Here is a 10728-nt window from a genome sequence, read left to right as displayed (position 1 = left end):
AGGCCCGAAGATCCAAAGACCAGGTTATTTCGGCCAATGGAAGAACAATTCTGTGGGGTTGGCTGAGGCTTTGTCAGGCCACATCCCAGTTCAAATCTGCATCTGCCTAGCTTTTTCTTCTCCAACTTTCCCTCCATGTTTGTTGATCTCTAACAAAAATCCTACAAGCCAAACTTTGTCTCAATGTCTGCTACCAGAGAAGCCAACGTATGATGTATTATTTAGGATGTACATCCTTGACCTTTTAGTGAATTCCTAGGACCATGCTAAACATTGTGGGTTTTATAAAGGAGGTGTACATATTCTTGTCCCCAAGAAACTCCTTAGAAACACAGAATACACATGCACACATATACATGCTCACACACATGTACACATAAATACATGTGTACTAAAGTAACTAAATAATAATGGAATATTATTTAGGTGATAATATGCAAACATAAGTGATTGTGTCACAAAATGACAGGCAGAGAGAATGTATACAGAAAATTTAAAAGGCCAGACTAGTTCAGGGAAAGGAGATGGGCTTGTGTGGACTCTGAGGGTTGGGAAGAATTGGGAAAAGCACCCTAACATGTAATTTAAAATGTTTTCCCTTCTAGAAGAAAATATGCATTCTGGCCTTCTCAATTCTTGATAAGCAACAAGATTAAATGTAGCTACTAATCCCACGAGCCCTTGCAGTTCATCAGGAAATTGCAAAATGGGAGCCTAGAAATCTGGAGGACTGCAGCAGAACCAAGAAGCCACGCTCGTTTAATACAGATGATCTGGCAGCTTAAAGGTGATGTATTGGGTATGGAACGTGTTGAGCACCCTTAAGGAGATTCTGGAAGGTTGCAGATAAGAAGGTTTGGCAAACACCATGTCTGTGCTCACTCACTGGGCTCCAAAACTGGCTTCCCACTTCTTTACAAATGTTGGATGACAGGAACCTTGTCAGATCAAATCCTGGGTCCCCTCAATGCACACAGAAGGAGGTGAGGTCTAATCAGCCTTTGTCCAATGGGCAAATAAATGAACACGCGGAAGAAAACACTCTTCCAAGCTGCCTTACTCTTTTATTCATTGAACATTTTTTATTGAAAGCTTACTATTTGTCAAGGACTGTTCTAAATACTGCACTCAAAGGTCATTAAGGTCTAGCGGGAGTGAGAGATCATAAAATATAAAAAATCAGAAAAACAAATGATTACCATTTTGATAACTGCTATAGCATCAATAAATAGGGCAAAAATGAGGACAAGCTCCTCAACACAGGCCAGTGGGAAAGGGCTTTCCAAAGGAGGAGACAAGTGGGTAGAAACCATAGAACCGGGTGGGAAGGTAGAGGTGAGGTGAGAGGATTAAATTTTAAGCAGAAAGAAGAGCTTGTGGGAGGAGTCTGAGAAAGAAGTACTGTAGAACGTTTGAAAAATTATGAAAAAGCCCGGTGGCTAGAAAAGAGTGAAGGAGGGGCAGGTAGCTCAAGTGACGATGGAAAAGAAGCAGGATAGATCACTCAGGGCTGTGTCAGGAATTTGGATGCAACCCATGGGCAAAGGGAAGCTCATTAAACATGAACAGTAATCCAATTACGTTTAAAAGCTCATTCCTTCTGCAAGGTGAAGGAGAGCTGATCCCAGATGGCTTGACCAAAGACTTTGGAAGGCCAATGTGATAGCATGTTCTTGGTCTCTGCCTCTTCCACTCTTCTGTTGCTTTGTAGCGGTTTCCAGCTCCAGAATTGAACTGCAGAACTTGCCATGATGTGTGCATGCTGGTGAAACTGGTGGTCTCCTAAATTGAGTTTGGGGAGATGCATATGAGAAAGGCAGTGGAGCACATCTAGAAATAACTTAGGTGTTGGTGCCAGTTATGTGGCATGTTGAGCTTTGATCATTTCACCTCCCTGGGCCTCGATTTTGTTCATCTTTAAAGAAAATTAAACAGCATCCTCTCTACTTTCCCTGTACAGGAGGGGTGAGGAGTCCTGAGACAACAAATGACTTAGAGGCATAGTACTTTTATAACCTGGAATTAGATAGCAGGAAAACAACAAAAAAATGGCATGGTAGTTTTTAAAAAATAGAGCTATTTTCTTCATAAAATATTGGTATTAAATTACCACTAAGATAGACTACATTGGTGAGACGTCAGAAGTATAGAATTTGAAAGAAGAGACAAAATTTTGCTATTTTTAAGTATATACATTCATAACAAGTAGAGAAAAATTAATTTCTGGTGATAATGCTACAGAATTCCTCTTAAGATGCAAACCATATTTCTTGAACAATGCCCCGAGAGACTCTCTTGGGGTCATTGAGCTGCAGTGGGGAATGCATGTCAGCTTACACGGAGCCTTCAGAGAAGGGCAGAACTATCTATCTCCTAATAGCAGGGAAGAAAACTTGTTCCTAAAAGGGAGGGGAAAAAAGAAAATGGCAAGGAATGAATGGGAGAGGAGGGGAGAGAGACAAGAGTGGCAGAAAACATTGTAGGATACCATGTTTTCTCTCCCCTTGACCCCTCAAATCTTCAGTAAGGTGATCTAGCTCACAAAATGGGAGTAGCTTTACTTCCCTGAAAACAGGAGAACGGGCCAATGGCACAACTGACTGCAGGAGCTAAGGACAGAAGTCATCAAGAGAAAGCAAGGTCCTGGGAACTCCTAAAAATCTTGGAGCTTTGGAATTAGTCATTCAAACCAAGATTGCTTTGTTCGCCAAAAGGCAAGAATGCCGCTGCTATAACCTGAGTTATAAGGGAAAGCAAACAAAGATTATTACAGAGTACACTTAGATACGCAGGTATCTCGCAAATGAGCACATTCATTAAAGCTGCGCACTTACTTGAGACTAGTTATTGTTTTGTTTTTTAACGCAGACCTAAGGGTCACCTTTCTCACATCATTGTTTGCTTTGCCAAACTCTTTCTTCCCAAAACATGGAAGCTTAACCAATTCCTTCTCCGAATCATGTAATTCCAGTTCACTTTAACTAGATGCATTTCTGTGCATTTCTTTAAACAGCCATCAGAATACAAGGTAGCATGAGCTTATCTGAGAGGTAAGCAGCAAAGAAATCACTGGCTTAAACAGGTGGAGAATAAAGACTTCATGCTTCCTGCTAGGAAATAGCATTCAAGAGAAAGAGACATTTCTTTTTTTTTCTTTTTTATTAACTGTTCTTTTTAAGTTCAGAGATACACGTGCAGATTTGTTACATATGTAAACTTGTGCCATGGGGGTTTCTGGTACAGATTATTTCATCACCCAGGTATTAAGCCTAGTACCCATTAGATATTTTTCCTGATTTTCTTCCTCCTCTCACCCTCCAGTCTCAAGAGGGTCCCTGTGTATATTATTCCCCTCTACGTGTCCATGTGTTCTCATCATTTACCTCCCACTTATAAGAACAAGTGGTATTTGCTTTTCTGTTCCTGCATTAGTTTGCTAAGATAATGGCCTCTAGCTCCATCCATGTCCCTGCAAAGGACATGATGTCATTCTTTTTTATGACTGCATAGTATTACATGGTGTATATGTAGCACATTTTCTTTATCCAGTCTATCGTTGAGGGGCATTTAGGTTGATTGCATGTCTTTGTTAGTGTGAATAATGCTGCAGTGAACAGACATGTGCATGTGTCTTTATCATAGAACAATTTACATTCCTTTGAGTATATACCCAGTAATGGAATTGCTGAGTGAAGTGGCATTTCTGTCTTTAGGTCTTTGAAAAATCACCACGTTGTGGAGGAAGACATTTCTAATATAGCATTTTCAGATTTGATTTTCATTATGACATTTCTTTAATATTATAAAATGCTTAAGAATATTGGCTCTAGAAACTAATTCTTAAGATCAAATTCTTATTCTATAACTTGCTATTGTGTGACCTTTTGCAAGTCTCTTAACCTCTCTGAGCTTCAGCTCAATCTTCCATAAAATGAGCACAGGATTATGGTAAGTATTAAGAGTAGGTGAGTCCTTACCAAAGTGCCTGGTACTGCGTAAACACTTAGCAAATACTATCTTTATTTCTATAATTATCACTATATTTAATAGGTGGGCTCTTTATCATTGCTACCTAGAGCTGAAACTGCATATAAAAATCTATTAATAATACAATTTCTCATTTAACTAGTCTAAGCTAACCTTTAAAGGAGGTGAGTGTATGCTCAAAGTTATATATTTGACATTTCTAATCTAATGCTTATTTTTATTGGCTCTTCCTGGTTGCAATGGTATCATCAAAACTTACCGGTTCTATCGTCACAATCTTCTGCTAAGGCAAAAGGAAGAATCCTATTCAACTGAACTCATTAATGGCTGATAAGGACGTAAGGTATAAAATAACTTAGATGTAATTTTCTTTATTCTTAATTCAAAGGCATGGGTTATCATGGATGGGTGGCATGTTTATGGATACCATTCATGGACAGACACTCAAAAAAATTTACCTCTTATCTCGAGTTTTGCTTTGATTTAGTCACATGACCATTAAACAGTCATTTAGTCTTTCTAGGTCGTACTTTGCTCATTAGTAACATAACATCAAGAAATATGTCTAGGTCCATTTTTATTTTAAGGTGTATGAAATTCATATTACATTTTGAAAAATTTTAGAGAATGTTCTAGATCTGGATCTGCAATTAGAATGTATAGAAAAAAAGAATAGGATCGAAACCAAAAGATTCAGGTTCTGAATTCCCCTATGTTTTTATTATGACTATATTCTTGACTTTATTCTTGAATAAACTTTGCTTCTTCATTATCTTTAAAATAAAATTATTACATTAAAGCTATACCCCCCAAAGAAATCCATGGATTTGAAAAACAATGGGTTAGGTGTATAGATTTCCTTGCTATAGGAATTCCCAGTGAGTTAAAATGCCAAAGTGCACCGTGGCTATTAGAGCAGGGATTATTTTACGGTCTTTCTAAAATTTCTTTTATGAAAGAGCCATTCCTTTTTTCCCACTGTGGCACTTACTTCATGAAATACCCTTTAAAAACAAAAATGGAGCCAGGCAACCAGCAAAGCCCTTTGTGATTTTGGCAGCTCTAGCCCTAGTCTTTTGTGAATTGGGGGTGAATATGGCAGCAGGGATGAAGGAGAAACAGATTTCAAACCATAGATTCAGTGCAGCCTCATTCAACATCCACAGCAGAGCAGCAATGCTCTCAAAGAGTTAAACTGCCCTCCCTTAAGCCCAAATTCACAGGCCCAGAGGAGTTTGGGGTCTAAAGGAATTATCCTTTTTTTTTTTTATTAAGTCTATTTATCTATCTGTAATAGAAAGATGGGAAAAAAACTATAACATTATAAAATATTATAAGCCTCTGTTCTGTGGGATTTTTATAATTCAAGCAAAAGCAATCTGGAAAATGAAAACTTTAAAGAGGTTTCTTTTGCAGAATGGAACAAAGGAGTTGGGCCTCTTCACCTGGCTAATGCTGATAATTATCTGTGAAGACCTCTCTTGCTCTCTCAGATGAGTTTCTCTAGGTTTCAAAAGGAACAAATTCCCCAACAGCTTGAAAGGATAGAAAAGAGGTTGTCAGATGATAAAGTTGTTTGGCTTGACATAAAAGATTCTGAAACTCAATATGAAAAGAAATGCTTCTAACATGACCTCCTCAATGACAAAAATTGGCATGTTTTAAAATTACAACGTTTTATACAAAGTTTTTTATAAACAAACCAATTGTCTAATGTTGTCTTTATTATAAATTTGGTGATGGTGGTGTTAGAAAACCTGTAATTTAAACACACTAAGGAATGAAATAGAATTACTAAGTTATTAAGTATTCGAAATAAAGACCTTAGAGATTAACTTGTTTGTTCTCTTTCATTCAAAGAAGAAGAAATCAGTCCAGAGAGAGAAAGTGACTTACACCAGGTCATGTGGTAGATTAGTGTCAGAGCCCAAGTTAGAAATCTTGTCTCAAACATTATTTTAAAATAAGCTGGATTTGGCAGACATGGATCTGGATATTTTATTTTTTTAATATGCAAGCTTTTGTTTTAAAATCCTCACTATAATCATCCATGAAAATATAGACGTTTCGTGTTTTCAGGAGCTTAATACTATCCCTTTAAGAATAATAATGTGAGCACTTACTTCTAATAACCACAGGAGCAATACTGCTTTAATAAAATGCCACCTAGTGGAGCTTTGGAAGCAAAACACACTTCCTCCATATATCCCTCTCAAAAAGAAATACCTTCCTTATTCTCACACTTTAATCAATATCATTATCTCCCTGAGTGCTACATGATTAAAAATAACACCGAAAATTGTCCTACTTCCAGAACACAGCAGGGAAGATGACACTGCACAAAAATAAGTTGGATCACAAGAAAGAAGGCATATGGGGTCAAATTGAAACACACGGGGCTAAGGGGCCTTAAATCTTTACCCCCATTTTACTGTAATAGAAAAAAGAATTAGAAGCAAGTTTGTTGTGCTACCAACTTTCCATGGTTTGGGGGATCCAAATTGGCCTGGAAGGTGGTGCATGTAAAGAGTGAACATTATGGACAACTTACCAGAAAAAAAAACTCTTCTGGAATCAGAAAACCTCAGGACTACGAAGTACCTAAAATGGTTTCTGGTTCAGATCTCAGACTGTGGTGAGGTCCTCACTGATTCAATTTAAAGACCCCACCCAGATAGTAACGTGGACAGCATCATGGAAGAATGAATGAGCCAACCTGTAAAGTTACACATGGAAAACTAAAAATAATGCATGAATACTAGCTAGGCTTTTTCAACTCAGTAGAAAAAAGAACCCTCAAAATCAAAAGTGTCCAACATGGAATGAAAAGGCTGTCCCTGGAAGGCTGGAGAAGTATAAGTCAAAACTATTACACTGTTTAATTTAAAGAGGCTTACTCTTAACCCTATAGAGACCTAATATTTAAAAGGAATTGGAGAGAACTGTGCTTAAGGGGAGAAGATTTAGGAATCTGTCTTTGTCTTAGGTTGGTTCTTCCGGGAAACAGACTCTGAGAGGGAGATTTGAGTTCAGGATGTTGATTGAGAAGTGCTCTTGGGATCAGTACCTGTGGAGGACTGAGGGAAACAGGGCTGGGCAGAGGGAGGCATTGAGCGGTTATACACAATCAAGAAAGGCTTCAGCAGATTCCATGAGGAGGTCTAGAGCTGGAATGGCCTTTACAGTTGCCCTGTAAAGAGGTAAGGAAGCTAGACTGTTATATGCCTGCTAACCAGTCATGGCTTTGGGGTTGCCCCAGGGGCAAGGGCGTGATCTTGTATTAACAACCTTCTTTGAGAATAATTCTCAGAGGAAAATTCAACTGAAAGCAGTCAGCTGTCAATACATGAGTGCCTCAGCTTTAAAGGGGCATGTGGACAGCTCCTGACAGCATCCACTAAAGCATCTCTCCCTGTCTCTCTAGAATGTAACCAGGAAGCTACTCTTGTCATACTCCAAAGATAAATAACCTTTAGCCTGCAGTTGTTCACAAAAGAGTGTTCCTCAAGCTTTTTTGTTTTCTATCTGCATGCTTCGGAATACCTCCCCCACCGCCCCACATACAATCGTTTGCATTGGCCCTTTTCTATAATATCTCAGGATACAATAGCCTATGTTATGATAAGATAAAAGTCTAACTTATCCTTTTCTGACATTTGTCATATAAATTGTGTCCCACTTTGACTCTTAACTTCTCAGCACCTTATTTTTTAATCTACCAAATGGGTATAATCATATCCCCTCTCATGAGCTATTATGGAGACTAGATAAAATAATGGCTGCAAACTAGCATAATATTTAATCCACAGTAAATACTTAATTTGCTATTCATTATTATAGAAAGAGAGAGAGAGAGAGATTCGTGTATATATGTACTCACACACACACAAACACTTTCAGCCCCTAATCTCCAATGCCTTTGCCTAGATCAACGGTTCTCAGAAGTCCCTAAGACTCTTTTCATTGGCTCATGAGGTCAAATTATTTGTGTAGTAATACTACAGTATTAATTGCCTTTTTCACTTTCCTTTTTTTCTTGAGGGTAAAATGAAGTTTTTCAGAGGCTGATATGTATTGATGTCATTTCTTTGATGTCAATATGTAATGAGTTTATTACTGCTATTTTGAAATAAATTTACAAAAATTTAACTTGTTTTTCTAATTTCCCATGTGCTAAATATGGAGAGAGGTAATCTACATAAAGAAAACCTTTCAGGAAGTCCTCAATAATTGCTATAAGTGCAAAGGTGTCCTGAGCCTAAAATGTTTGAGAACCACTGACCTGGACACACCGTTGCCTCCTTCCAAACTTCCCTCCACATTCACCACCCACTTTTACCACCAAACCTGCCTGATGGCCTTCCCTGACTTCTATTTCAAGGCTGCTCTCTCTGCTTTTAATATTAAGATCAACTCAGGATACGTTCTTGGAGATGGAGACATGGGATGAGGTCAGAGAGTACGCAATATGCTTTGCCCCAAGGGACAGCCACATGGAAGCTTCTTGAATATCAAATGAGGTACCAGTGAATCAAACATTGCAGTTAGAACTTGCACAGAAGATGCTGAGTGGCACCAAATGGATCACAGTGACTGACGCCCTGCTGCACAGTTGCTGACTATATTTTAGAACAAGCAAGTGCAGAACTACGTGGATCCCATCGTTAAATAAATTATCACGTGAGACTTTCTCTAGTAATTACCATAGAGATGACTCATTCAAGTCAATTCAACAGTGGAACAGAAAGTTGCAACAATGCAGTTTTAAACTGTCAGAATTTAGAAAAGAAGTAACTCTCATGATATTTGCACAGACCTTAGTTTCTTATCTTCTCTCTAGCCCTTGAGGATTGTAAGCTTTCAATGGAGGAAGGGGTAGGAATAGCAACAGGAACATGGTGTGTCCCTGCAAAAAAGAATTTTATGCGAAAGGGAGAATGAAAAATGTTAAGAAAGGTACTTGTAATGCTATAGAACTCTGCGTCCTGCAGCAGTTCAGGTGCTGCTCTCATTTTTTCCTCCCAAAAGTCCTGTTAAGAAAAAATGGCCACCCACGTTAGACAGATAAGAAACTTGAGCATAGGAGATGTATAAATGACTTCCCTGAGGCCACTCCTCAATTCGGTGATAGAATTGGGTTGCTCACCATGTCTTCCCCAACAAAAAAATCACACTTTGCCTTTTGTGAGCCAGATTGATCCAATTTTGAATTTAATTTAGTGTTTATTAATCACCTAAATAGGCACTGAGCTAGAATCAATAGGGTCTTCAAAGGCAAAGCTGTACATACCCAGAAGGCCCCTGCCCTCAACGGAGCCATTGTGATAATGAAGTAGACATAGAGTTCTGCAGAAACCCAGAAGGGGGTGAAAGGGAAGAACTCCCTGAAGAAGGTATGATTCTTGTCCTATTTTATAGACAAGAAAACAAGAGTCTCCAAAGTGATGAAACAGTGTGTTCAATGTACACAAGTAGGAAGATCTAGAGTGCGGATTCACATGGCAGCCTGTGTGATTCATAAACCCCAGGACTGTTCTGGGGGGCACACTCCTCAGCATAAGGACCTGGGGAAGACCTTGTATGATGAGTGTGTACAGCGGACTAGGATGTCTTTGTCCACCCCTCAATTAGAATTACACCCTCCCTCTAGCCAGTGTGTCCTAATGGCCAGGAAGTCAGCGTTATGAGTAACAGAAGAGACTTCAAAAACTAGTAATAAACATCTGCTTGCAGAAGGGCGCTCTGGATGGGGAGCTGGGGATGTGAAAAAGTTTTATCATTTACCTGACAGCTTTTTTGTGCTTTTATCGTAACATCATATACAAGTGTTACTTTTTTAATTAAAAGAAAGGCTACTTACAGAGAAAGTGGGGTATAGAAGGAGAGAAGAAGGAAAGAAGGGAAGAAGGGGCCTTTGAGATGGGATTAAAGGGTGTATAGGATTTTGAAAGATAGAAAAAGGGAGAAGACACTTCAGGAGACAAAAATTTGAGCAGAGGCTGCAAGATAGCAAAGTACAAAGCTTTTGTTAGGAAGAGCCTGAAGTAGACAGAATGATGAAAGACCAGAAAGGATTATAGGGAGATAAAGTAGAAAAAGATAGATGGGGGCAGATCCTGCAGAGCTGTGCCTGTCATTAAAGAAGATCAAATTTCCAGACCAGCTATGAAGAGTAAAGAAGAAGGAAAATGATTTCTTTTCCATAGTTCTTCACATTTCAGAAATACTTTCACCAGAAAGATTTCTAAAAATTTATTCCTCCTGACCAATTGTAAAATTATGTTGTCTAACCAAATTTATAATTTTCCACACTAGAATGGATGCCCTTTCTTGTCTAATTATTTTATTCCTTTCTTGATACCATCCTCTGCCTTATTTTTGTATCCGAATTTGATTCTAAACCTCAACTTTCTAAGGAGTATGAAACAGCAAAAACATACTGACCTGCAGCTTTGCTGAGCAGAATATCAGAGGAAAGAGTGTTTTCAGAGTGTCTTAACCCGTCCCCTTAGTTCACAATCAACAGAGTGAGGCCCAGAGAGGGACAGGGCTCTCCCAAGGTCACACAGACAAACTCACAGTCCAGTGCCCTCATCAGTTTGCTGTGTCTGGCCCATCACCTGTTTGCCTGCTCAACTCATTCCAGGGGCTCAGTTTTTGCTGAGGTAAGAGCAGATTCCAAACCAGATCATCATTTTTCTACATAAAGAGAATATCATTCCCCTGCTTTCAGGAGTCAGG

The sequence above is a fragment of the Pongo pygmaeus genome, chromosome 4 (genome assembly GCF_028885625.2).
Source record: "Pongo pygmaeus isolate AG05252 chromosome 4, NHGRI_mPonPyg2-v2.0_pri, whole genome shotgun sequence".
Lineage (NCBI taxonomy): Eukaryota > Metazoa > Chordata > Mammalia > Primates > Hominidae > Pongo > Pongo pygmaeus.
This window is presented reverse-complemented; position numbering follows the sequence as displayed.